Here is a 27,328-nt window from a genome sequence, read left to right as displayed (position 1 = left end):
CTGCCGCTGCCAGTGTTTATCTGCATGGCAGGAGGGCATTTGGGCGTTGCCAGGAAGGCGTTTTTATGTAGATTCCTCCTCCTCTTTCAGCACTGCATTGTGGTGCAAGCAAAAGAAGCAAATCCTGTCTGGCTTCCTCTCCGGCCTTTATTCACCTCCCTCCCGCTTAGTAGCTGTAAATGTGTGTGAGCCTGCAGGGCCCCATGGAATTGCCTAGGAGTAGGCTGAATCAATCGCTGCAAGGGGTGAACAGCAGTATTAGGCAGGCTCGGTCAACGGCCGGCCCATTCGGGTTATCGCTTCTCGGCCTTTTGGCTAAGATCAAGTGTAGTATCTGTTCTTATCAGTTTAATATCTGATACGTCCCCTATCTGGGGACCATATATTAAATGGATTTTTCGAACAGGGAGATGGAAATAGAGCTTGCTCTGTCCACTCCACGCATTGACCTGGTATTGCAGTATTTCCAGGACCGGTGCACCCTTCCCTTATGTGTTGACTAAAATCAGATTCCAAAAGTGCTATTTGTGTTTGCTATTGTTTTTGTCTTTCTGATGGGATCTCCCCTTTTAATCCCATTATTTCAACACCTGTTGGACAATGCATTTGTACAGTCATGTGTGATAATGAGCTCATTTATTAAATGCAATTAATTAATACATTGCCACCTCTTGTTGTGTGTGTGTGTGTGTGTGTGTGTGTGTGTGTGTGTGTGTGTGTGTGTGTGTGTGTGTGTGTGTCTTCTGTGTTTCTGTGTTTCCGGCATTTCACATTGGAACAGCTCATTCACCTTCCTTGTCTTCTCTCCGCCCTCCCTTTTAGGTAAGTTAAAGAGCTGCACCTGAGCCAGCCACTGATTGATGCAGCACCACAGTCAAATAGTGGAGTGGAGTGGAGTAGGGGAACAGCAAACAGCCATTAAAGCAGCCAGCCGCCTACCCGCCACAATGGACCTACCTGTGTACACTAGATGGATGTGATGGAATGTACTGTCGTCCCTACATTTCAAGAAGAAGTAAGAATTGCAGTTGCAACAAACCCTTGCTTGCCTACAAAGAGAGCAGCAATTTGGATTTGTTACTATGTTACCTGGAAGAATAACAAACTGTGCAAGGATGGAGGTTGTAGGAGCAAAGAGAAGTTGTCTGTAAAGTTGGTGGATGCCTATTTTCCATTTTGCAGTCCCTTGTCTCCCTCTTGTGGCCTCCTGGAGGCAAGTAGCTGTGCAAAAAAAAGACAGCCTGGCGGCCGGCTGTTGCAGTGTTGCCCTCTCAGGCAACACTGAGTGACTGACTGAGCCGCACCGTCTTATATAAAGTTCAGACGGAACTTTGCACGTGTCATAGTGGAGCCCTCAGGATTCCAGAGCCAGCTTTCTGACATCATAATGGGGCCTGCCTCAGAGATAAAAGCCTGGGCCCAGGCAGTGTTGGTCAGTGCTGCTCAGCAGGCAGCACCGGACTGGATTGGATTAAAGCTGATACAAGGTGTGAAGGAACAAGGGGTGGCTGTGGGCATGCACTTGCTGCCGCTGCCAGTGTTTATCTGCATGGCAGGAGGGCATTTGGGCGTTGCCAGGAAGGCGTTTTTATGTAGATTCCTCCTCCTCTTTCAGCACTGCATTGTGGTGCAAGCAAAAGAAGCAAATCCTGTCTGGCTTCCTCTCCGGCCTTTATTCACCTCCCTCCCGCTTAGTAGCTGTAAATGTGTGTGAGCCTGCAGGGCCCCATGGAATTGCCTAGGAGTAGGCTGAATCAATCGCTGCAAGGGGTGAACAGCAGTATTAGGCAGGCTCGGTCAACGGCCGGCCCATTCGGGTTATCGCTTCTCGGCCTTTTGGCTAAGATCAAGTGTAGTATCTGTTCTTATCAGTTTAATATCTGATACGTCCCCTATCTGGGGACCATATATTAAATGGATTTTTCGAACAGGGAGATGGAAATAGAGCTTGCTCTGTCCACTCCACGCATTGACCTGGTATTGCAGTATTTCCAGGACCGGTGCACCCTTCCCTTATGTGTTGACTAAAATCAGATTCCAAAAGTGCTATTTGTGTTTGCTATTGTTTTTGTCTTTCTGATGGGATCTCCCCTTTTAATCCCATTATTTCAACACCTGTTGGACAATGCATTTGTACAGTCATGTGTGATAATGAGCTCATTTATTAAATGCAATTAATTAATACATTGCCACCTCTTGTTGTGTGTGTGTGTGTGTGTGTGTGTGTGTGTGTGTGTGTGTGTGTGTGTGTGTGTGTCTTCTGTGTTTCTGTGTTTCCGGCATTTCACATTGGAACAGCTCATTCACCTTCCTTGTCTTCTCTCCGCCCTCCCTTTTAGGTAAGTTAAAGAGCTGCACCTGAGCCAGCCACTGATTGATGCAGCACCACAGTCAAATAGTGGAGTGGAGTGGAGTAGGGGAACAGCAAACAGCCATTAAAGCAGCCAGCCGCCTACCCGCCACAATGGACCTACCTGTGTACACTAGATGGATGTGATGGAATGTACTGTCGTCCCTACATTTCAAGAAGAAGTAAGAATTGCAGTTGCAACAAACCCTTGCTTGCCTACAAAGAGAGCAGCAATTTGGATTTGTTACTATGTTACCTGGAAGAATAACAAACTGTGCAAGGATGGAGGTTGTAGGAGCAAAGAGAAGTTGTCTGTAAAGTTGGTGGATGCCTATTTTCCATTTTGCAGTCCCTTGTCTCCCTCTTGTGGCCTCCTGGAGGCAAGTAGCTGTGCAAAAAAAAGACAGCCTGGCGGCCGGCTGTTGCAGTGTTGCCCTCTCAGGCAACACTGAGTGACTGACTGAGCCGCACCGTCTTATATAAAGTTCAGACGGAACTTTGCACGTGTCATAGTGGAGCCCTCAGGATTCCAGAGCCAGCTTTCTGACATCATAATGGGGCCTGCCTCAGAGATAAAAGCCTGGGCCCAGGCAGTGTTGGTCAGTGCTGCTCAGCAGGCAGCACCGGACTGGATTGGATTAAAGCTGATACAAGGTGTGAAGGAACAAGGGGTGGCTGTGGGCATGCACTTGCTGCCGCTGCCAGTGTTTATCTGCATGGCAGGAGGGCATTTGGGCGTTGCCAGGAAGGCGTTTTTATGTAGATTCCTCCTCCTCTTTCAGCACTGCATTGTGGTGCAAGCAAAAGAAGCAAATCCTGTCTGGCTTCCTCTCCGGCCTTTATTCACCTCCCTCCCGCTTAGTAGCTGTAAATGTGTGTGAGCCTGCAGGGCCCCATGGAATTGCCTAGGAGTAGGCTGAATCAATCGCTGCAAGGGGTGAACAGCAGTATTAGGCAGGCTCGGTCAACGGCCGGCCCATTCGGGTTATCGCTTCTCGGCCTTTTGGCTAAGATCAAGTGTAGTATCTGTTCTTATCAGTTTAATATCTGATACGTCCCCTATCTGGGGACCATATATTAAATGGATTTTTCGAACAGGGAGATGGAAATAGAGCTTGCTCTGTCCACTCCACGCATTGACCTGGTATTGCAGTATTTCCAGGACCGGTGCACCCTTCCCTTATGTGTTGACTAAAATCAGATTCCAAAAGTGCTATTTGTGTTTGCTATTGTTTTTGTCTTTCTGATGGGATCTCCCCTTTTAATCCCATTATTTCAACACCTGTTGGACAATGCATTTGTACAGTCATGTGTGATAATGAGCTCATTTATTAAATGCAATTAATTAATACATTGCCACCTCTTGTTGTGTGTGTGTGTGTGTGTGTGTGTGTGTGTGTGTGTGTGTGTGTGTGTGTGTGTGTGTGTGTGTCTTCTGTGTTTCTGTGTTTCCGGCATTTCACATTGGAACAGCTCATTCACCTTCCTTGTCTTCTCTCCGCCCTCCCTTTTAGGTAAGTTAAAGAGCTGCACCTGAGCCAGCCACTGATTGATGCAGCACCACAGTCAAATAGTGGAGTGGAGTGGAGTAGGGGAACAGCAAACAGCCATTAAAGCAGCCAGCCGCCTACCCGCCACAATGGACCTACCTGTGTACACTAGATGGATGTGATGGAATGTACTGTCGTCCCTACATTTCAAGAAGAAGTAAGAATTGCAGTTGCAACAAACCCTTGCTTGCCTACAAAGAGAGCAGCAATTTGGATTTGTTACTATGTTACCTGGAAGAATAACAAACTGTGCAAGGATGGAGGTTGTAGGAGCAAAGAGAAGTTGTCTGTAAAGTTGGTGGATGCCTATTTTCCATTTTGCAGTCCCTTGTCTCCCTCTTGTGGCCTCCTGGAGGCAAGTAGCTGTGCAAAAAAAAGACAGCCTGGCGGCCGGCTGTTGCAGTGTTGCCCTCTCAGGCAACACTGAGTGACTGACTGAGCCGCACCGTCTTATATAAAGTTCAGACGGAACTTTGCACGTGTCATAGTGGAGCCCTCAGGATTCCAGAGCCAGCTTTCTGACATCATAATGGGGCCTGCCTCAGAGATAAAAGCCTGGGCCCAGGCAGTGTTGGTCAGTGCTGCTCAGCAGGCAGCACCGGACTGGATTGGATTAAAGCTGATACAAGGTGTGAAGGAACAAGGGGTGGCTGTGGGCATGCACTTGCTGCCGCTGCCAGTGTTTATCTGCATGGCAGGAGGGCATTTGGGCGTTGCCAGGAAGGCGTTTTTATGTAGATTCCTCCTCCTCTTTCAGCACTGCATTGTGGTGCAAGCAAAAGAAGCAAATCCTGTCTGGCTTCCTCTCCGGCCTTTATTCACCTCCCTCCCGCTTAGTAGCTGTAAATGTGTGTGAGCCTGCAGGGCCCCATGGAATTGCCTAGGAGTAGGCTGAATCAATCGCTGCAAGGGGTGAACAGCAGTATTAGGCAGGCTCGGTCAACGGCCGGCCCATTCGGGTTATCGCTTCTCGGCCTTTTGGCTAAGATCAAGTGTAGTATCTGTTCTTATCAGTTTAATATCTGATACGTCCCCTATCTGGGGACCATATATTAAATGGATTTTTCGAACAGGGAGATGGAAATAGAGCTTGCTCTGTCCACTCCACGCATTGACCTGGTATTGCAGTATTTCCAGGACCGGTGCACCCTTCCCTTATGTGTTGACTAAAATCAGATTCCAAAAGTGCTATTTGTGTTTGCTATTGTTTTTGTCTTTCTGATGGGATCTCCCCTTTTAATCCCATTATTTCAACACCTGTTGGACAATGCATTTGTACAGTCATGTGTGATAATGAGCTCATTTATTAAATGCAATTAATTAATACATTGCCACCTCTTGTTGTGTGTGTGTGTGTGTGTGTGTGTGTGTGTGTGTGTGTGTGTGTGTGTCTTCTGTGTTTCTGTGTTTCCGGCATTTCACATTGGAACAGCTCATTCACCTTCCTTGTCTTCTCTCCGCCCTCCCTTTTAGGTAAGTTAAAGAGCTGCACCTGAGCCAGCCACTGATTGATGCAGCACCACAGTCAAATAGTGGAGTGGAGTGGAGTAGGGGAACAGCAAACAGCCATTAAAGCAGCCAGCCGCCTACCCGCCACAATGGACCTACCTGTGTACACTAGATGGATGTGATGGAATGTACTGTCGTCCCTACATTTCAAGAAGAAGTAAGAATTGCAGTTGCAACAAACCCTTGCTTGCCTACAAAGAGAGCAGCAATTTGGATTTGTTACTATGTTACCTGGAAGAATAACAAACTGTGCAAGGATGGAGGTTGTAGGAGCAAAGAGAAGTTGTCTGTAAAGTTGGTGGATGCCTATTTTCCATTTTGCAGTCCCTTGTCTCCCTCTTGTGGCCTCCTGGAGGCAAGTAGCTGTGCAAAAAAAAGACAGCCTGGCGGCCGGCTGTTGCAGTGTTGCCCTCTCAGGCAACACTGAGTGACTGACTGAGCCGCACCGTCTTATATAAAGTTCAGACGGAACTTTGCACGTGTCATAGTGGAGCCCTCAGGATTCCAGAGCCAGCTTTCTGACATCATAATGGGGCCTGCCTCAGAGATAAAAGCCTGGGCCCAGGCAGTGTTGGTCAGTGCTGCTCAGCAGGCAGCACCGGACTGGATTGGATTAAAGCTGATACAAGGTGTGAAGGAACAAGGGGTGGCTGTGGGCATGCACTTGCTGCCGCTGCCAGTGTTTATCTGCATGGCAGGAGGGCATTTGGGCGTTGCCAGGAAGGCGTTTTTATGTAGATTCCTCCTCCTCTTTCAGCACTGCATTGTGGTGCAAGCAAAAGAAGCAAATCCTGTCTGGCTTCCTCTCCGGCCTTTATTCACCTCCCTCCCGCTTAGTAGCTGTAAATGTGTGTGAGCCTGCAGGGCCCCATGGAATTGCCTAGGAGTAGGCTGAATCAATCGCTGCAAGGGGTGAACAGCAGTATTAGGCAGGCTCGGTCAACGGCCGGCCCATTCGGGTTATCGCTTCTCGGCCTTTTGGCTAAGATCAAGTGTAGTATCTGTTCTTATCAGTTTAATATCTGATACGTCCCCTATCTGGGGACCATATATTAAATGGATTTTTCGAACAGGGAGATGGAAATAGAGCTTGCTCTGTCCACTCCACGCATTGACCTGGTATTGCAGTATTTCCAGGACCGGTGCACCCTTCCCTTATGTGTTGACTAAAATCAGATTCCAAAAGTGCTATTTGTGTTTGCTATTGTTTTTGTCTTTCTGATGGGATCTCCCCTTTTAATCCCATTATTTCAACACCTGTTGGACAATGCATTTGTACAGTCATGTGTGATAATGAGCTCATTTATTAAATGCAATTAATTAATACATTGCCACCTCTTGTTGTGTGTGTGTGTGTGTGTGTGTGTGTGTGTGTGTGTGTGTGTGTGTGTGTGTGTGTGTCTTCTGTGTTTCTGTGTTTCCGGCATTTCACATTGGAACAGCTCATTCACCTTCCTTGTCTTCTCTCCGCCCTCCCTTTTAGGTAAGTTAAAGAGCTGCACCTGAGCCAGCCACTGATTGATGCAGCACCACAGTCAAATAGTGGAGTGGAGTGGAGTAGGGGAACAGCAAACAGCCATTAAAGCAGCCAGCCGCCTACCCGCCACAATGGACCTACCTGTGTACACTAGATGGATGTGATGGAATGTACTGTCGTCCCTACATTTCAAGAAGAAGTAAGAATTGCAGTTGCAACAAACCCTTGCTTGCCTACAAAGAGAGCAGCAATTTGGATTTGTTACTATGTTACCTGGAAGAATAACAAACTGTGCAAGGATGGAGGTTGTAGGAGCAAAGAGAAGTTGTCTGTAAAGTTGGTGGATGCCTATTTTCCATTTTGCAGTCCCTTGTCTCCCTCTTGTGGCCTCCTGGAGGCAAGTAGCTGTGCAAAAAAAAGACAGCCTGGCGGCCGGCTGTTGCAGTGTTGCCCTCTCAGGCAACACTGAGTGACTGACTGAGCCGCACCGTCTTATATAAAGTTCAGACGGAACTTTGCACGTGTCATAGTGGAGCCCTCAGGATTCCAGAGCCAGCTTTCTGACATCATAATGGGGCCTGCCTCAGAGATAAAAGCCTGGGCCCAGGCAGTGTTGGTCAGTGCTGCTCAGCAGGCAGCACCGGACTGGATTGGATTAAAGCTGATACAAGGTGTGAAGGAACAAGGGGTGGCTGTGGGCATGCACTTGCTGCCGCTGCCAGTGTTTATCTGCATGGCAGGAGGGCATTTGGGCGTTGCCAGGAAGGCGTTTTTATGTAGATTCCTCCTCCTCTTTCAGCACTGCATTGTGGTGCAAGCAAAAGAAGCAAATCCTGTCTGGCTTCCTCTCCGGCCTTTATTCACCTCCCTCCCGCTTAGTAGCTGTAAATGTGTGTGAGCCTGCAGGGCCCCATGGAATTGCCTAGGAGTAGGCTGAATCAATCGCTGCAAGGGGTGAACAGCAGTATTAGGCAGGCTCGGTCAACGGCCGGCCCATTCGGGTTATCGCTTCTCGGCCTTTTGGCTAAGATCAAGTGTAGTATCTGTTCTTATCAGTTTAATATCTGATACGTCCCCTATCTGGGGACCATATATTAAATGGATTTTTCGAACAGGGAGATGGAAATAGAGCTTGCTCTGTCCACTCCACGCATTGACCTGGTATTGCAGTATTTCCAGGACCGGTGCACCCTTCCCTTATGTGTTGACTAAAATCAGATTCCAAAAGTGCTATTTGTGTTTGCTATTGTTTTTGTCTTTCTGATGGGATCTCCCCTTTTAATCCCATTATTTCAACACCTGTTGGACAATGCATTTGTACAGTCATGTGTGATAATGAGCTCATTTATTAAATGCAATTAATTAATACATTGCCACCTCTTGTTGTGTGTGTGTGTGTGTGTGTGTGTGTGTGTGTGTGTGTGTGTGTGTGTGTGTGTGTGTGTGTGTGTGTGTGTGTGTCTTCTGTGTTTCTGTGTTTCCGGCATTTCACATTGGAACAGCTCATTCACCTTCCTTGTCTTCTCTCCGCCCTCCCTTTTAGGTAAGTTAAAGAGCTGCACCTGAGCCAGCCACTGATTGATGCAGCACCACAGTCAAATAGTGGAGTGGAGTGGAGTAGGGGAACAGCAAACAGCCATTAAAGCAGCCAGCCGCCTACCCGCCACAATGGACCTACCTGTGTACACTAGATGGATGTGATGGAATGTACTGTCGTCCCTACATTTCAAGAAGAAGTAAGAATTGCAGTTGCAACAAACCCTTGCTTGCCTACAAAGAGAGCAGCAATTTGGATTTGTTACTATGTTACCTGGAAGAATAACAAACTGTGCAAGGATGGAGGTTGTAGGAGCAAAGAGAAGTTGTCTGTAAAGTTGGTGGATGCCTATTTTCCATTTTGCAGTCCCTTGTCTCCCTCTTGTGGCCTCCTGGAGGCAAGTAGCTGTGCAAAAAAAAGACAGCCTGGCGGCCGGCTGTTGCAGTGTTGCCCTCTCAGGCAACACTGAGTGACTGACTGAGCCGCACCGTCTTATATAAAGTTCAGACGGAACTTTGCACGTGTCATAGTGGAGCCCTCAGGATTCCAGAGCCAGCTTTCTGACATCATAATGGGGCCTGCCTCAGAGATAAAAGCCTGGGCCCAGGCAGTGTTGGTCAGTGCTGCTCAGCAGGCAGCACCGGACTGGATTGGATTAAAGCTGATACAAGGTGTGAAGGAACAAGGGGTGGCTGTGGGCATGCACTTGCTGCCGCTGCCAGTGTTTATCTGCATGGCAGGAGCGCATTTGGGCGTTGCCAGGAAGGCGTTTTTATGTAGATTCCTCCTCCTCTTTCAGCACTGCATTGTGGTGCAAGCAAAAGAAGCAAATCCTGTCTGGCTTCCTCTCCGGCCTTTATTCACCTCCCTCCCGCTTAGTAGCTGTAAATGTGTGTGAGCCTGCAGGGCCCCATGGAATTGCCTAGGAGTAGGCTGAATCAATCGCTGCAAGGGGTGAACAGCAGTATTAGGCAGGCTCGGTCAACGGCCGGCCCATTCGGGTTATCGCTTCTCGGCCTTTTGGCTAAGATCAAGTGTAGTATCTGTTCTTATCAGTCCTTGTAAGGATAGATAGCTCGGAGAACCACTGGGGGCTATAAACACTAGCTTAGCGATCCAAGAGCGTTCCAGACGAAGCCGGGGACGAACTGCGGAGAAGAACCAGCGAAGACGACGATCCAGAAGGGAGAAGCCGCCATCGGGGAAGAAGCTCCGGGAGATCGCTGCCGGGAAGAAGAAGGAGAACTTCGGAGAAGAGCCGCTGCTGAAGGGGATCTTCGAAGAAGCTCGGCCGCAGAAGAAGAAGCTCGACGAGGAACCGCTGCGGAAGAAATTTCGTGGAAGAACCTCGGCCAGCAAGGAGAAGATTTGCATAGCTCCGCCCCCTTCGGGAAAGAGCTATCGAAGATCCTCCCCAAGCGACAGGAACAGCTGGAAGAAGCCATGGCCTCAACCAGCAACCCTGCCACCCAGAAGAAGAAGGCTGATGGACCAGGTGAGCCGACCCAGGCCAGGACATCTCCTCCTGAAGCCTCCTCAAGCCAACAGGCCACCAGGAAGCCGAACCAGGCTGCTCCAACCCTGGAGCCCTGGATGAAGCAGACGGTGGCCCTGAAGCTGAAGGAGGTGGACGGGAGAGTGCCGGACATGACGGAAGAAGTGTTCTGCCAGAAGATGCTCCTGGACCAGGGCTTCGCTAAGCCGGAGACCATCAGCATCCAGGCCTTCATGACCGGGATGTTCTTCGTGACCTTTGCTTCGATCAACATCTGCAGAAGGTACTGGGAGATGGTGAAAGCGGCGAGGCCTGAATCCCCTTTCTCTCGCTTTGTGGGCAACTGCCCTGTCCAAAGAGAGGAAAGGCGGGTGACGGTCTCAATGCGGAACCCACACACCCCCGGCAAAGACATCACCACGCTCCTGAAGCGGTTCTGCACAGTGGTGAGGGAACCCACCCACATCCTGAACGGACTCGGCTTCTGGACTGGCAAGTGGTCGGTAATCGTCCGACTGAACAAGGATTCGAGCGCGGAAGACGGCCTCCAGCACCTGCCCCAGTCATTCTCGCTGGGCAACTCCTACGGCCTCATCTACTACCCGGACATGCCGCAGATCTGCAGGAGATGCAGCAAGAAGGGTCATTCGGTGAAGGACTGCAAGGAGGACGCCTGCAAGAACTGCCGGGTAACAGGACACGAGACCAAAGACTGCCCGAAACGGACAATGTGCAACCTCTGCGGACAAGCAGCCCACTCTTACAAGGACTGCCCGAAGAGGGATCGATCCTGGGCAACTGTAGCGGCGAAAGCTCCGGCCAGAGGGAACCCCGCCCCAACCAGAGCTCCAGCGGCGCAGAAGACCGGGAATAAGAAGGATGGTAAGAAGACGACAGTCCCTCCCCCCCGCCTCCCGGCCCTCCCTCGCCCTACCCTTCCCACCCTCCCTCGCCCGGCCCTCCCCACCCCCCCGTCCCCAACCCCTGTCACCCCCACTGAGGCTCTCACCTTCTCCTACCCACCCATCTCAGTGGTCCTGTCACCTGCACCTCTCCCAACCCAGCCTCCCTTCTCCCCAGCTCCAGCAGCACTAACATCTTCCCCTCCAGCTGCTGGAGTCCTCTCCCTGGAGGATTTTCCCCCTCTTGTCTCCTCAGGTGCCATCCAGAGGAAGAGAAAGGTGAGGGACAGCCCAGCGGCTGAGTCCTCAAAGCGACAAGTCGTGGAAATCTGCGAAGACTCCCTTGCGCAGCAGGAGGAAATGGAGCAGATGGTGGAGGAACTCGTGTCTGAACCTGAGGTCATCGACTTCACAACAGACATCCAGGTGGCTACAATCCTGGAACAATTTCTGTCAGAGGGCCTGCTGGATCTTTCGGACCCGCCAGGCGAGGAGGATCCGCCCGACCGGACTGGTAACTAAGGTGTATCGTTTGCACTAACCTTCTTTATTCTCCCCCATGGCTGCTAAACTTAACATCTTTAGCCTCAATGTGAGGAGTGTTAGAGATAGGACTAGATGTCAGATGGTGCTAACTTTTCTTTCCAAGCAGTCGAGTGATGTATTTATGCTGCAGGAATGTACTCTCCCCTCTTCCAGGTCATACCATCATCTGGCCAGGCAGTGGACCCATGGCCCGTCCTACTGGTCTGGTGGGGGCGACTGTAAGTCTGCAGGGGTTGCCATCCTGATTAGGGGAGGCGTATTTACTGTTGACTCTGTCCAGGAGCTCGCCTGCGGCCGCTTGTTGGTCGTAGACGGTTCCTGGGCAGGAGAGCCGATTAGGCTCATCAACGTGTACGCCCCCCCTATGAAGGCTGAGCGCCTGGAACTATTCCAGACCCTGCGGACCCAGCTCGCCACCACTAGGGCAGTGGTGATGGCCGGGGACTTCAACTGCCCCATCGAAGAGGATGGACGAAGTTCCGGCACTTCAATCAAGCTGGATGTCAGTTCCAAACTGCTTATCGAGATGGTAACCGAAGCATCCTTGCAGGACGTTGTGGGCTCCATGGGGATCGGCTCTGTGAACTATTCATGGAGCCGACCCGATGGCTCACTTCGTTCTCGGATTGACTTTGTGTTCACCTCCCGGGCAGTCAAGCAGCATGGGCACTCCATGGTCCCCTGCTTCTTCTCTGACCACAGGGCCATTCTCTTCCAGGGTGCCATCGGCCACGGTTTTCCTCCCGGCCCTGGCTCCTGGAGGCTGAATTGTGCCCTGCTGGAAAGAGAGGAGGTACTGGCGGAACTTAGAGACGCCTATATTGTTTGGAGGAATGATAAAGTTTTCTTTGACAAAACCTGTGACTGGTGGGAATATGTTAAAGTTGAATTTCGTTGTTTCTTTCAGGCAAAAAGTCGCCAACAGGCGTGTGAGAGGAAGAGAGACTTCAGAGAGATGCAGCGTCAGCTGCGATCCCTGCAAGACCTCCTTCAATGTGGCTGGGACGTCAGGAAGGAGCTGGAGGAAGCCAAAAAGGGCCTGAAAGGGCACTTTGAGGAGGAATCCAAGCGAATTGTCTTTCGTTCCAAGGTGGAGAACCTGGAGAAGGGTGAGAAATGTAACTCGTTCTTTTTCAGGAAACTCCATGCCGGCCACACGCCCCTGAAGGAACTCCGAGATGAGACCGGAAACATGCATTCTGGGAAGAAGGAGGTGATGGGAGTCGTCACAGACTACTACCGAAGCCTCTACTCCCGGAAAACCACTGACCCCGAAGCCGCCGATAAATTCCTGTCAGGTATCACTAATCATCTTGATCCTGCAGGTACGGAGGCTATGGACGTACCCCTGACGGTGGAGGAACTGCTCTCTGCCGCTAAATCCTTCAGACCCGGCAGGACCCCGGGCAGTGATGGTCTCCCAGCAGAGCTCTATGTAGCGCTGGGGGACTTGATCTGTCCGGACCTGCTGGAGCTCTATGAGGAGATGGTGGTGGAGGGTAGAATGCCACCGTCCTTGAGAGAAGGCATGATCACGATCTTGTATAAGCGGAAGGGGGAGAGATGTGACCTGAAAAACTGGCGTCCCATCTCTCTCCTGAACGTGGACTACAAGATCCTCGCCAAAGTATTGACCAACAGACTGAAGGTTGTCATCGGACGGATCATCGGATCGGACCAAACCTGCGGCATTCCTGGCCGTAGGGTGGCCGACAGTCTTGCCCTGGTGAGGGACACGGTGCATTACATGCAAAGCCGCCGTACACACGCGGCCCTGGTCAGTCTGGATCAGGAGAAGGCTTTTGACCGGGTCTCTCACGAATTCATGGGTAAGGCTCTGCGTAGGCTGCGGCTTGGCAGGTTGTTCTGTTTGTATGTTAACCTGATGTATTGCGACATTTACAGCTCGGTGCTGGTGAACGGCTGGAAGACTGACCCCTTTCCTGTATCGTCTGGGGTTAGACAAGGCTGTCCTCTTTCACCTCTCCTTTTTGTTTGTGTTATAGAGCTCTTCGCAGAGGCTATCCGGCAGAATGGAGAGATCAGAGGGATCACCGCACCAGGTCCAGGACACTTCGAGGTCAAATGCTCGCTGTACATGGACGACGTGACCGTCTTCTGCACTGACCAGAGTTCGGTGACTGCACTCGTCCAGACCTGCGAGGAGTTCGGACGCGCTTCAGGGGCAAAAGTCAACTGCGGGAAGTCGGAAGCCATGCTCTTCGGAAAGTGGTACCTGCCTTCTCCTGCCTCCTTCCCTTTTACTATCAAGCCGGACTTCATCAAAATTCTGGGAGTCTGGTTCGGTAAGGAAGGTGCAGCCCTAAAGTCGTGGGAAGAACGCTTGGCCAAAGTCAACCAAAGGATCGGACTGTGGAGCCTCAGACAACTCACTATTGAGGGCAAAGCAATGGTCCTGCGTAACGAAGTCTTGCCTGTGCTACAATACACTGCACAGGCATGGCCCCCTCTTGCAACGGTCTCGAGGGCCATTACCAGGACTGTGTTTCGCTTCATCTGGGGCTCGAAAATGGACAGAGTAAAGCGGACTGTTATGTACAAGGAGCCCCGCAAAGGTGGGAAGGGTATACCCGACATTCCCACTCTGCTGCGGATCGCTTTTGCATGTGACTGTGTTCGTAGGACTCTGAGGACAGCAAACGGCTCTGCGGGCAAGGCCATGTCCCGCTACTTCCTCCTTCCCCTCTGGCGAGGTTTTGGCTGGGACAAGTGGGACAGCTCCTTCCCTTACAACTGGCACGCTCCCTGGTTCTACGGAGATGTCGTCCGGTTCGTGAGGGAGCATCAACTGGAGGGTCTTAAGCCCGACTTGTGGAAACCTAAGACGATCCACAAGCACATCAGAGCAAAGGACTCACTGGAGTCTGTTCCAGGGCTTCATGCCGACACGTTGGAGACTGTTTGGACTAACGTGTCATCTGGCAGGTTGACCAACGGGCACAAGGACATTTCATGGATGGCCATCCAGGGAGGACTGCCTCTTAGGTCATTCATGCATGCCCGCAACCTGTGCAAGACCCGGTACTGCCCCAGGTGCCCCTTCACGGAGGAAACATCTTTGCACATTTTCTGGCAGTGCCCCTTTGCACAGGGTCTGTTGAAAGCCTTGGAACATGAACTCAAGGACTCAGTACCCAGGAACAGACTGTCGTACCGCTCGGTACTTTATGGACTATTTCCTGGGAATACCACGGATGGAGCAATCCAGGAAGCCTGGCGCCTTATGAACTGCTTTAAGGACGCTATATGGTTTGCCAGGAACCGTCTGATTTTGCGGAGAGAGAGTGTGTCCGTCCAGGACTGCCGCAGGCTGATCCACAGCCTGCTCAGAGACTATTCCACCTGGGACAGCCCGGACGTCGATGAGGAAGAGGACTGATACTCCCCTTCCCCCCACTCTCCCTTCTTGTGTGTTGTCTTTCAATAAAGCTTCGGGCCTGTGATTTCCCCCTTCCCTATCCCCTCCTACCCACTCCCCTATCCCATCACTTGTCTGTAATGCTTTGTTGTTTGGCTTTAGTGAATGCAAGAATGTTAGTGTAGCATGTGGTGTAATGTATAGCATAGGCTAGCCTGTACTGTGTATTATACTGTCATGTTATGTTTGACGACTGTTATTATTTATTATTTGCTGCTTCATGGCTTGCGCTGCGTCGCAGTAATGTTTGTATGATGACGATTGATTGTCAATAAAGCATTTTTCAATCAAAAATCTGTTCTTATCAGTTTAATATCTGATACGTCCCCTATCTGGGGACCATATATTAAATGGATTTTTCGAACAGGGAGATGGAAATAGAGCTTGCTCTGTCCACTCCACGCATTGACCTGGTATTGCAGTATTTCCAGGACCGGTGCACCCTTCCCTTATGTGTTGACTAAAATCAGATTCCAAAAGTGCTATTTGTGTTTGCTATTGTTTTTGTCTTTCTGATGGGATCTCCCCTTTTAATCCCATTATTTCAACACCTGTTGGACAATGCATTTGTACAGTCATGTGTGATAATGAGCTCATTTATTAAATGCAATTAATTAATACATTGCCACCTCTTGTTGTGTGTGTGTGTGTGTGTGTGTGTGTGTGTGTGTGTGTGTGTGTGTGTGTGTGTGTGTGTGTGTGTGTGTGTCTTCTGTGTTTCTGTGTTTCCGGCATTTCACATTGGAACAGCTCATTCACCTTCCTTGTCTTCTCTCCGCCCTCCCTTTTAGGTAAGTTAAAGAGCTGCACCTGAGCCAGCCACTGATTGATGCAGCACCACAGTCAAATAGTGGAGTGGAGTGGAGTAGGGGAACAGCAAACAGCCATTAAAGCAGCCAGCCGCCTACCCGCCACAATGGACCTACCTGTGTACACTAGATGGATGTGATGGAATGTACTGTCGTCCCTACATTTCAAGAAGAAGTAAGAATTGCAGTTGCAACAAACCCTTGCTTGCCTACAAAGAGAGCAGCAATTTGGATTTGTTACTATGTTACCTGGAAGAATAACAAACTGTGCAAGGATGGAGGTTGTAGGAGCAAAGAGAAGTTGTCTGTAAAGTTGGTGGATGCCTATTTTCCATTTTGCAGTCCCTTGTCTCCCTCTTGTGGCCTCCTGGAGGCAAGTAGCTGTGCAAAAAAAAGACAGCCTGGCGGCCGGCTGTTGCAGTGTTGCCCTCTCAGGCAACACTGAGTGACTGACTGAGCCGCACCGTCTTATATAAAGTTCAGACGGAACTTTGCACGTGTCATAGTGGAGCCCTCAGGATTCCAGAGCCAGCTTTCTGACATCATAATGGGGCCTGCCTCAGAGATAAAAGCCTGGGCCCAGGCAGTGTTGGTCAGTGCTGCTCAGCAGGCAGCACCGGACTGGATTGGATTAAAGCTGATACAAGGTGTGAAGGAACAAGGGGTGGCTGTGGGCATGCACTTGCTGCCGCTGCCAGTGTTTATCTGCATGGCAGGAGGGCATTTGGGCGTTGCCAGGAAGGCGTTTTTATGTAGATTCCTCCTCCTCTTTCAGCACTGCATTGTGGTGCAAGCAAAAGAAGCAAATCCTGTCTGGCTTCCTCTCCGGCCTTTATTCACCTCCCTCCCGCTTAGTAGCTGTAAATGTGTGTGAGCCTGCAGGGCCCCATGGAATTGCCTAGGAGTAGGCTGAATCAATCGCTGCAAGGGGTGAACAGCAGTATTAGGCAGGCTCGGTCAACGGCCGGCCCATTCGGGTTATCGCTTCTCGGCCTTTTGGCTAAGATCAAGTGTAGTATCTGTTCTTATCAGTTTAATATCTGATACGTCCCCTATCTGGGGACCATATATTAAATGGATTTTTCGAACAGGGAGATGGAAATAGAGCTTGCTCTGTCCACTCCACGCATTGACCTGGTATTGCAGTATTTCCAGGACCGGTGCACCCTTCCCTTATGTGTTGACTAAAATCAGATTCCAAAAGTGCTATTTGTGTTTGCTATTGTTTTTGTCTTTCTGATGGGATCTCCCCTTTTAATCCCATTATTTCAACACCTGTTGGACAATGCATTTGTACAGTCATGTGTGATAATGAGCTCATTTATTAAATGCAATTAATTAATACATTGCCACCTCTTGTTGTGTGTGTGTGTGTGTGTGTGTGTGTGTGTGTGTGTGTGTGTGTGTGTGTGTGTGTGTGTGTGTGTGTGTCTTCTGTGTTTCTGTGTTTCCGGCATTTCACATTGGAACAGCTCATTCACCTTCCTTGTCTTCTCTCCGCCCTCCCTTTTAGGTAAGTTAAAGAGCTGCACCTGAGCCAGCCACTGATTGATGCAGCACCACAGTCAAATAGTGGAGTGGAGTGGAGTAGGGGAACAGCAAACAGCCATTAAAGCAGCCAGCCGCCTACCCGCCACAATGGACCTACCTGTGTACACTAGATGGATGTGATGGAATGTACTGTCGTCCCTACATTTCAAGAAGAAGTAAGAATTGCAGTTGCAACAAACCCTTGCTTGCCTACAAAGAGAGCAGCAATTTGGATTTGTTACTATGTTACCTGGAAGAATAACAAACTGTGCAAGGATGGAGGTTGTAGGAGCAAAGAGAAGTTGTCTGTAAAGTTGGTGGATGCCTATTTTCCATTTTGCAGTCCCTTGTCTCCCTCTTGTGGCCTCCTGGAGGCAAGTAGCTGTGCAAAAAAAAGACAGCCTGGCGGCCGGCTGTTGCAGTGTTGCCCTCTCAGGCAACACTGAGTGACTGACTGAGCCGCACCGTCTTATATAAAGTTCAGACGGAACTTTGCACGTGTCATAGTGGAGCCCTCAGGATTCCAGAGCCAGCTTTCTGACATCATAATGGGGCCTGCCTCAGAGATAAAAGCCTGGGCCCAGGCAGTGTTGGTCAGTGCTGCTCAGCAGGCAGCACCGGACTGGATTGGATTAAAGCTGATACAAGGTGTGAAGGAACAAGGGGTGGCTGTGGGCATGCACTTGCTGCCGCTGCCAGTGTTTATCTGCATGGCAGGAGGGCATTTGGGCGTTGCCAGGAAGGCGTTTTTATGTAGATTCCTCCTCCTCTTTCAGCACTGCATTGTGGTGCAAGCAAAAGAAGCAAATCCTGTCTGGCTTCCTCTCCGGCCTTTATTCACCTCCCTCCCGCTTAGTAGCTGTAAATGTGTGTGAGCCTGCAGGGCCCCATGGAATTGCCTAGGAGTAGGCTGAATCAATCGCTGCAAGGGGTGAACAGCAGTATTAGGCAGGCTCGGTCAACGGCCGGCCCATTCGGGTTATCGCTTCTCGGCCTTTTGGCTAAGATCAAGTGTAGTATCTGTTCTTATCAGTTTAATATCTGATACGTCCCCTATCTGGGGACCATATATTAAATGGATTTTTCGAACAGGGAGATGGAAATAGAGCTTGCTCTGTCCACTCCACGCATTGACCTGGTATTGCAGTATTTCCAGGACCGGTGCACCCTTCCCTTATGTGTTGACTAAAATCAGATTCCAAAAGTGCTATTTGTGTTTGCTATTGTTTTTGTCTTTCTGATGGGATCTCCCCTTTTAATCCCATTATTTCAACACCTGTTGGACAATGCATTTGTACAGTCATGTGTGATAATGAGCTCATTTATTAAATGCAATTAATTAATACATTGCCACCTCTTGTTGTGTGTGTGTGTGTGTGTGTGTGTGTGTGTGTGTGTGTGTGTGTGTGTGTGTCTTCTGTGTTTCTGTGTTTCCGGCATTTCACATTGGAACAGCTCATTCACCTTCCTTGTCTTCTCTCCGCCCTCCCTTTTAGGTAAGTTAAAGAGCTGCACCTGAGCCAGCCACTGATTGATGCAGCACCACAGTCAAATAGTGGAGTGGAGTGGAGTAGGGGAACAGCAAACAGCCATTAAAGCAGCCAGCCGCCTACCCGCCACAATGGACCTACCTGTGTACACTAGATGGATGTGATGGAATGTACTGTCGTCCCTACATTTCAAGAAGAAGTAAGAATTGCAGTTGCAACAAACCCTTGCTTGCCTACAAAGAGAGCAGCAATTTGGATTTGTTACTATGTTACCTGGAAGAATAACAAACTGTGCAAGGATGGAGGTTGTAGGAGCAAAGAGAAGTTGTCTGTAAAGTTGGTGGATGCCTATTTTCCATTTTGCAGTCCCTTGTCTCCCTCTTGTGGCCTCCTGGAGGCAAGTAGCTGTGCAAAAAAAAGACAGCCTGGCGGCCGGCTGTTGCAGTGTTGCCCTCTCAGGCAACACTGAGTGACTGACTGAGCCGCACCGTCTTATATAAAGTTCAGACGGAACTTTGCACGTGTCATAGTGGAGCCCTCAGGATTCCAGAGCCAGCTTTCTGACATCATAATGGGGCCTGCCTCAGAGATAAAAGCCTGGGCCCAGGCAGTGTTGGTCAGTGCTGCTCAGCAGGCAGCACCGGACTGGATTGGATTAAAGCTGATACAAGGTGTGAAGGAACAAGGGGTGGCTGTGGGCATGCACTTGCTGCCGCTGCCAGTGTTTATCTGCATGGCAGGAGGGCATTTGGGCGTTGCCAGGAAGGCGTTTTTATGTAGATTCCTCCTCCTCTTTCAGCACTGCATTGTGGTGCAAGCAAAAGAAGCAAATCCTGTCTGGCTTCCTCTCCGGCCTTTATTCACCTCCCTCCCGCTTAGTAGCTGTAAATGTGTGTGAGCCTGCAGGGCCCCATGGAATTGCCTAGGAGTAGGCTGAATCAATCGCTGCAAGGGGTGAACAGCAGTATTAGGCAGGCTCGGTCAACGGCCGGCCCATTCGGGTTATCGCTTCTCGGCCTTTTGGCTAAGATCAAGTGTAGTATCTGTTCTTATCAGTTTAATATCTGATACGTCCCCTATCTGGGGACCATATATTAAATGGATTTTTCGAACAGGGAGATGGAAATAGAGCTTGCTCTGTCCACTCCACGCATTGACCTGGTATTGCAGTATTTCCAGGACCGGTGCACCCTTCCCTTATGTGTTGACTAAAATCAGATTCCAAAAGTGCTATTTGTGTTTGCTATTGTTTTTGTCTTTCTGATGGGATCTCCCCTTTTAATCCCATTATTTCAACACCTGTTGGACAATGCATTTGTACAGTCATGTGTGATAATGAGCTCATTTATTAAATGCAATTAATTAATACATTGCCACCTCTTGTTGTGTGTGTGTGTGTGTGTGTGTGTGTGTGTGTGTGTGTGTGTGTGTGTGTGTGTGTGTGTGTGTGTGTGTCTTCTGTGTTTCTGTGTTTCCGGCATTTCACATTGGAACAGCTCATTCACCTTCCTTGTCTTCTCTCCGCCCTCCCTTTTAGGTAAGTTAAAGAGCTGCACCTGAGCCAGCCACTGATTGATGCAGCACCACAGTCAAATAGTGGAGTGGAGTGGAGTAGGGGAACAGCAAACAGCCATTAAAGCAGCCAGCCGCCTACCCGCCACAATGGACCTACCTGTGTACACTAGATGGATGTGATGGAATGTACTGTCGTCCCTACATTTCAAGAAGAAGTAAGAATTGCAGTTGCAACAAACCCTTGCTTGCCTACAAAGAGAGCAGCAATTTGGATTTGTTACTATGTTACCTGGAAGAATAACAAACTGTGCAAGGATGGAGGTTGTAGGAGCAAAGAGAAGTTGTCTGTAAAGTTGGTGGATGCCTATTTTCCATTTTGCAGTCCCTTGTCTCCCTCTTGTGGCCTCCTGGAGGCAAGTAGCTGTGCAAAAAAAAGACAGCCTGGCGGCCGGCTGTTGCAGTGTTGCCCTCTCAGGCAACACTGAGTGACTGACTGAGCCGCACCGTCTTATATAAAGTTCAGACGGAACTTTGCACGTGTCATAGTGGAGCCCTCAGGATTCCAGAGCCAGCTTTCTGACATCATAATGGGGCCTGCCTCAGAGATAAAAGCCTGGGCCCAGGCAGTGTTGGTCAGTGCTGCTCAGCAGGCAGCACCGGACTGGATTGGATTAAAGCTGATACAAGGTGTGAAGGAACAAGGGGTGGCTGTGGGCATGCACTTGCTGCCGCTGCCAGTGTTTATCTGCATGGCAGGAGGGCATTTGGGCGTTGCCAGGAAGGCGTTTTTATGTAGATTCCTCCTCCTCTTTCAGCACTGCATTGTGGTGCAAGCAAAAGAAGCAAATCCTGTCTGGCTTCCTCTCCGGCCTTTATTCACCTCCCTCCCGCTTAGTAGCTGTAAATGTGTGTGAGCCTGCAGGGCCCCATGGAATTGCCTAGGAGTAGGCTGAATCAATCGCTGCAAGGGGTGAACAGCAGTATTAGGCAGGCTCGGTCAACGGCCGGCCCATTCGGGTTATCGCTTCTCGGCCTTTTGGCTAAGATCAAGTGTAGTATCTGTTCTTATCAGTTTAATATCTGATACGTCCCCTATCTGGGGACCATATATTAAATGGATTTTTCGAACAGGGAGATGGAAATAGAGCTTGCTCTGTCCACTCCACGCATTGACCTGGTATTGCAGTATTTCCAGGACCGGTGCACCCTTCCCTTATGTGTTGACTAAAATCAGATTCCAAAAGTGCTATTTGTGTTTGCTATTGTTTTTGTCTTTCTGATGGGATCTCCCCTTTTAATCCCATTATTTCAACACCTGTTGGACAATGCATTTGTACAGTCATGTGTGATAATGAGCTCATTTATTAAATGCAATTAATTAATACATTGCCACCTCTTGTTGTGTGTGTGTGTGTGTGTGTGTGTGTGTGTGTGTGTGTGTGTGTGTGTGTGTGTGTGTGTGTGTGTGTGTGTCTTCTGTGTTTCTGTGTTTCCGGCATTTCACATTGGAACAGCTCATTCACCTTCCTTGTCTTCTCTCCGCCCTCCCTTTTAGGTAAGTTAAAGAGCTGCACCTGAGCCAGCCACTGATTGATGCAGCACCACAGTCAAATAGTGGAGTGGAGTGGAGTAGGGGAACAGCAAACAGCCATTAAAGCAGCCAGCCGCCTACCCGCCACAATGGACCTACCTGTGTACACTAGATGGATGTGATGGAATGTACTGTCGTCCCTACATTTCAAGAAGAAGTAAGAATTGCAGTTGCAACAAACCCTTGCTTGCCTACAAAGAGAGCAGCAATTTGGATTTGTTACTATGTTACCTGGAAGAATAACAAACTGTGCAAGGATGGAGGTTGTAGGAGCAAAGAGAAGTTGTCTGTAAAGTTGGTGGATGCCTATTTTCCATTTTGCAGTCCCTTGTCTCCCTCTTGTGGCCTCCTGGAGGCAAGTAGCTGTGCAAAAAAAAGACAGCCTGGCGGCCGGCTGTTGCAGTGTTGCCCTCTCAGGCAACACTGAGTGACTGACTGAGCCGCACCGTCTTATATAAAGTTCAGACGGAACTTTGCACGTGTCATAGTGGAGCCCTCAGGATTCCAGAGCCAGCTTTCTGACATCATAATGGGGCCTGCCTCAGAGATAAAAGCCTGGGCCCAGGCAGTGTTGGTCAGTGCTGCTCAGCAGGCAGCACCGGACTGGATTGGATTAAAGCTGATACAAGGTGTGAAGGAACAAGGGGTGGCTGTGGGCATGCACTTGCTGCCGCTGCCAGTGTTTATCTGCATGGCAGGAGGGCATTTGGGCGTTGCCAGGAAGGCGTTTTTATGTAGATTCCTCCTCCTCTTTCAGCACTGCATTGTGGTGCAAGCAAAAGAAGCAAATCCTGTCTGGCTTCCTCTCCGGCCTTTATTCACCTCCCTCCCGCTTAGTAGCTGTAAATGTGTGTGAGCCTGCAGGGCCCCATGGAATTGCCTAGGAGTAGGCTGAATCAATCGCTGCAAGGGGTGAACAGCAGTATTAGGCAGGCTCGGTCAACGGCCGGCCCATTCGGGTTATCGCTTCTCGGCCTTTTGGCTAAGCTCAAGTGGCTTGTCAGAGGGTCTCCTAGCCTGTCATACCCTTGGCCTTAGAGCATTGGCAGTTTACTGTCTGAAGCTCTATGCTGCTATAAGGGGAAGACCACGGAGAACAAGAAGGCGATCGACTGAGTTCCCAGACAGGGATACAGATAATATGGCTTCTTATGGCCGAATCCGATTCCTGGAGCGTGGACAAAATTTTGTGAAGAACGGCATCCGAATTGATATTGGAGAAAATTATCGGGAGGAGTTCGGATTGAAACATCTGGCTACAGAGATCCTGTTTGGACTTCTTCTGGTGGAAAAGAATGACATTCTCTGCCTACAACATCCGGCAAAAGACTATTATATCCTGGTCTTGGAGACAACAGCTGCCTGCCAGAACTTCTACCAGACTCTGAAATTGAAAGAGGGGAGTCCAGAGCTGGAAGGACTTAAATTCACCTTGCTGTACTCCTATGGTGAAGCGTATGTGACTGTCTTCATGTACAATCCGTATGTCACCATGGACAATATTGCTCGGTTCCTGCTGCGGTATTGTACGGACATTAAAAATGGCCAGAAGGTGATGGACGAAGTTGGCCTATGGACAGGCAAATACAAATTTTTGGTGAAGTTTGGAGCAGACCCAGATGGGATTGGGGGAGTTCACCACCCGCCTTCCAATTTCACCATTGGCCGTGACAGAGGCTATCTGTTCTACAACAATATGCCCTCCTATTGTAGGAAATGTAGGAAGTTTGGGCACAAGCCAGATGGATGTAAAGCAGAGGCGGCTGACACACGCTTCTGCAGTCACTGTGGGAAACTTGGCCACAATAGAGACGAGTGTCAGGAGGAGATCACATGTAATCTGTGTGGTGGGAAGAGACACACGTTCAAAGATTGCCCAGATAGGGTAAAGACTTGGGCGCAGGTTGCAGCGTCAGCTCAACAACAACCTGGACTGACTATTCTATCCAAGGAGCCTGCTGCTGGGCCATCTGTTGCTGGCCTCATACGGAAGGTGGCCCCAGTATCAGAGGGAAAAAAGAACCTATCCGTTATCCTGAGTCCTTCCGTAATGGTGGCAGGTCCTGTAGCAGTTACAGAGTCCGATGTCCCATCCGAGGCCAAGGGTCTGCCATCTAGCGGTTCTCGTGTGACTGATGTCCGCTCTCCCGGTCTTCCTGATGGCCAAGAGGATGACTGGGGTGAAGTGATGGAGCTGGAGGAGAAAAGAAAAAGGAAAAAGGTTGAGTCGGCTGAGTCTAGTAGTGTCAAGTCGAAAAAGACTATGAAGGCAAAATTAAAAGACGTACAGCCAGTGCTGGCAATGGAGACACCGCAACCAGTATCGGCAATTGAGATGTCTCAACCTATCCAGCCCACCATGGATATCCAGGAGTTCGTAACTCCAAGCCTGGGGGATATACTTCCTGAACTTTCTGATTCTGATGGGTCATCATGAAGTCTGAATGATGTCCTGTCTGAAGTTGCTCTCGCTGAATGTGAGGAGTGTGAGGAGCTCTGCCAGAAGGGCTGCCTTTTTTTCGTTTTTGAGCACATTGAACTTTGATATTGTTTTTCTGCAAGAATGTGATATAGATCACAGTATGGACTATAAAGAGCTGAGAGACAGTTGGCCTCACGGACAATCGGTTTGGTCAGGCGAAAATTCAAATAAGTCAACAGGAGTAGGTGTTTTATTGAAAGGGCAGAATTGCCGAATTATTTCCTTTGTTGAACTTATCCCCGGGAGGGCGCTTTTAGTTATTGTTGACTATAATGGGAGTGAAGTGAAACTCCTCAATGTGTATGCCTCACCTGATACTAATGAAAGGTCAGAATTGATTGAAGATATCCAGCCATTTATTGCCGGCTCAACATCGCTTGTAGTAGCAGGTGATCTCAATTGTGCACTCGAAAGTGAAGATCGAACTGGAGGTGCTGCAAGAAGAGTAGATAAAACCGTGCAACAGTGGAAAAATTTCATTTGCGATTTTGAATTGTCTGATGTATGGAGGAGTCTGAAGAGGTCTGAACCAGGTTATACCTGGGAGAACATTACAGTCAAGTCCAGACTGGATTATGTACTCACATCGAAAAATATGAAGCCAGTGGATATTAAGATTGAAGACAATATCTTCTCTGACCATAAAATGCTCAGTGCAACTATTCATATCCCTGCAAATGAAAGAGGAAGAGGAGTATGGAGATTAAATACCAGCTTTCTGGAAGACAAAGTGATGCAGGAGGAATTCATTGTAGCCTACAAAAAATGGGCAACTGCTAAAGGAAAATTTCCATCAATCCTAGAATGGTGGGACAATACTAAAGAGAAGATCAAGAACTTCTTCTTAGATTATGGGATTAAAAGAGCCCGAGAGAAGAAAAGGTGGTACAAGAGACTCAACACAAAATTACAGACTTACCTGAGTTTGAAGAACGCTGGTGTTGATGTCGCTGACCTGGTGGGAAAAATTAAAAAAGAAATTAAAGAGGTCATCCATCAAAAAGGACAAGAAGTGATCTTTAATACTAAAGTGCAACAGTTGGAAAATAACGAGAAATGTTCACGCTTCTTTTTCAAGAAAAGTATGGAACAGAAAAATATCATGACCAATATCGCTGGTCAAACCAGCAAAGAAGGTATGCTTCAAGAGGCCAAGAAATTCTATCAGACTCTCTTTGACAAAAAGAAGATAGATATGTCTTATGTCTCACACGCCCTAGAAGCGCTAGAACTTAAGCTTGGCCAAGCTGAGAAAGAAGACTTATGCAAGGAACTTACCTTGGGAGAACTCCTGAGTGTAATCAAGAGTTTCGCAAGAGGGAAGGCTCCAGGATCAGATGGTCTATCAGTGGAGTTCTTTTCAACATTCTGGAACACTCTGAAGGAAGACCTGCTGGAGATCTTCAAAGCAGCAATGAAGAGCGAGCTGTTACCTGAGTCATGGAGGAGAGGAATAGTTACTTTGCTGTTCAAGAAAGGAGACAAGACCAGCCTTGAAAATTGGAGGCCAATAACCCTCCTCAATGTCGATTACAAGGTGTTATCCAAAATCTTGGTCAATAGAATTAAGAAACACATCGACAAGGTCATCCACCAAGACCAAGTTTGCGGGGTACCGGGTAGAAGTATCGCAGATAACCTAAATACCATCAGGGACTGCATCTGGTACTCCAAAGACAGAAAGCAAGATTTGGCCGTGTTGTCACTGGACTTTCAGAAGGCCTATGACCGAGTCTCGCACGAGTTTCTGTGGCTTGTGCTGAAGAAAATGAATTTTCCTGAGACAGTGATCAAACAAGTCGCATTACTGTACAAAGAATCCTATAGCCAAGTTACCATTAATGGCTTCTTGTCTGGAAAAGTGGATCTGATGTCTGGGGTAAAACAAGGATGCCCCCTGTCGCCCATCCTCTTCATCTGTGTCCTCGAACCCCTGCTCACGCTGTTGAGGAAAGAGAAGATCATTAGAGGGGTGCCGATTCCAGGAGGAGGTGGGCAGTCAGTGAAAGTAAGTGCCTATATGGACGATGTCAATATTTTATGCTCCAATAAACAATCTGTGAGGAGGGCGCTACTGCTAACAGACTTCTTCTGTCAAGCATCAGGATTCAGATTGAATAAGAATAAGTGCGACTGCTTCACACTGAAGGAATGGAGGGATTTCGACTTACCAGAGGTCAATACCCAGTGCGACAGAATCAAAATTCTTGGTGTCATATTCACGCCCCAGAATGATGGAAAAGAAAGCTGGGAGCTGATAAGTGAAAAGGTGAAGAAGAAGATTGAGTTTTGGAAACTCAGACAGCTAACAATTGAAGGGAAGAACTTGGTCATCAAAGCACTAGTACTACCTCTGCTGTTGTACTTGAGCCAGGTTTTTCTACCAAGCGAAAATCGTCTTAAGGAACTCCAAAGGATATGTTTCCATTTCATCTGGAATTCAAAAATGGAGAAAGTTAGACGAGAGATAATGTACAAGCAGAAGAAGAATGGAGGAAAGGAGATTATCTTCTTTAAACGCTTTCTATATCTGCAGTATTTCTCCTTGTGTTTCAAGAACATCAAGACGAATAAAACCTGGGCCTATTTTCTAAGGTATGCCGCTGGACACGTGTTCAGAAAGAGAAAGTGGATAGAGCTGCCCCTTACAAAGCCTACCCTGCTGCTACCACCTGTGCAGTATGTATGTTTGGAAAGAACCATCCGTGTCTACCAACTGGAAGGTATGGAACAGGAACATCTTAAGAATGCCAGAAAGCTGAGAATGTTGCTGGACAGTCACCAAGAGACAACAAATGTGAGTAACTTCACAACATCAAAGTCTATGGAGCTATGGAGAAACACCAACGCTCCTTACCTATCCAATGTTCTTAAAGACTTGTCTTGGATGATTCTACACGAAAGTCTCCCTACCAGGGCATTTCAGTATAGAAGAGGGCTCGTCTCCACTCCAAGATGCCCAAGAGCTGGGTGTCCTGGAGAAGAAAGCGTCATGCACTTAATGTGGAACTGTGCCTATGCTCAGAAGGTATGGAAAACTGTTGGCATTCTACTGAAATTTACCTGTGAATTAAGGTTCCTGAACCATGAAGTGGTGCTGTATGGA

General features: G+C 48.9%; 1 long non-coding RNA gene, 10 other non-coding genes and 2 pseudogenes across 11 annotated transcripts; 12 read left to right on the top strand and 1 right to left on the bottom strand.

Moving 5' to 3' along the window:
- The first annotated feature begins 295 nt into the window (after nucleotides 1-295).
- LOC142722959 (U2 spliceosomal RNA) lies at nucleotides 296-486 on the top strand. Its single transcript, XR_012875218.1, has one exon. It is a non-coding gene; the product is annotated as a U2 spliceosomal RNA (small nuclear RNA).
- Nucleotides 487-1,820: 1,334 nt separating this feature from the next.
- Nucleotides 1,821-2,011, top strand: LOC142722957 (U2 spliceosomal RNA). The gene has a single exon (XR_012875217.1). It is a non-coding gene; the product is annotated as a U2 spliceosomal RNA (small nuclear RNA).
- A 1,326-nt stretch (nucleotides 2,012-3,337) lies between these two features.
- Nucleotides 3,338-3,528, top strand: LOC142722956 (U2 spliceosomal RNA). Its single transcript, XR_012875216.1, has one exon. It is a non-coding gene; the product is annotated as a U2 spliceosomal RNA (small nuclear RNA).
- A 1,334-nt stretch (nucleotides 3,529-4,862) lies between these two features.
- On the top strand, nucleotides 4,863-5,053 carry LOC142722955 (U2 spliceosomal RNA). Its single transcript, XR_012875215.1, has one exon. It is a non-coding gene; the product is annotated as a U2 spliceosomal RNA (small nuclear RNA).
- Nucleotides 5,054-6,371: 1,318 nt separating this feature from the next.
- On the top strand, nucleotides 6,372-6,562 carry LOC142722954 (U2 spliceosomal RNA). Its single transcript, XR_012875214.1, has one exon. It is a non-coding gene; the product is annotated as a U2 spliceosomal RNA (small nuclear RNA).
- A 1,328-nt stretch (nucleotides 6,563-7,890) lies between these two features.
- On the top strand, nucleotides 7,891-8,081 carry LOC142722953 (U2 spliceosomal RNA). Its single transcript, XR_012875213.1, has one exon. It is a non-coding gene; the product is annotated as a U2 spliceosomal RNA (small nuclear RNA).
- A 1,346-nt stretch (nucleotides 8,082-9,427) lies between these two features.
- Nucleotides 9,428-9,529, top strand: LOC142723025 (U2 spliceosomal RNA; annotated as a pseudogene).
- A 5,549-nt stretch (nucleotides 9,530-15,078) lies between these two features.
- Nucleotides 15,079-15,252, top strand: LOC142722971 (U2 spliceosomal RNA; annotated as a pseudogene).
- A 1,342-nt stretch (nucleotides 15,253-16,594) lies between these two features.
- On the top strand, nucleotides 16,595-16,785 carry LOC142722952 (U2 spliceosomal RNA). The gene has a single exon (XR_012875211.1). It is a non-coding gene; the product is annotated as a U2 spliceosomal RNA (small nuclear RNA).
- Nucleotides 16,786-18,125: 1,340 nt separating this feature from the next.
- Nucleotides 18,126-18,316, top strand: LOC142722951 (U2 spliceosomal RNA). The gene has a single exon (XR_012875210.1). It is a non-coding gene; the product is annotated as a U2 spliceosomal RNA (small nuclear RNA).
- Nucleotides 18,317-19,638: 1,322 nt separating this feature from the next.
- LOC142722950 (U2 spliceosomal RNA) lies at nucleotides 19,639-19,829 on the top strand. Its single transcript, XR_012875209.1, has one exon. It is a non-coding gene; the product is annotated as a U2 spliceosomal RNA (small nuclear RNA).
- A 1,340-nt stretch (nucleotides 19,830-21,169) lies between these two features.
- Nucleotides 21,170-21,360, top strand: LOC142722949 (U2 spliceosomal RNA). The gene has a single exon (XR_012875208.1). It is a non-coding gene; the product is annotated as a U2 spliceosomal RNA (small nuclear RNA).
- A 5,040-nt stretch (nucleotides 21,361-26,400) lies between these two features.
- Nucleotides 26,401-27,166, bottom strand: LOC142722940 (uncharacterized). Its single transcript, XR_012875198.1, has 3 exons — nucleotides 27,080-27,166; nucleotides 26,574-26,655; nucleotides 26,401-26,476 (listed from the first exon to the last, which is right to left on the bottom strand). It is a non-coding gene; the product is annotated as an uncharacterized LOC142722940 (long non-coding RNA).
- Nucleotides 27,167-27,328: the final 162 nt, after the last annotated feature.

The sequence above is a fragment of the Rhinoderma darwinii genome, unplaced genomic scaffold (assembly GCF_050947455.1).
Source record: "Rhinoderma darwinii isolate aRhiDar2 unplaced genomic scaffold, aRhiDar2.hap1 Scaffold_546, whole genome shotgun sequence".
Lineage (NCBI taxonomy): Eukaryota > Metazoa > Chordata > Amphibia > Anura > Rhinodermatidae > Rhinoderma > Rhinoderma darwinii.
The sequence above is the reverse complement of the archived record's forward strand: the minus strand, read 5'-3'. Positions and strand labels throughout refer to the sequence as shown.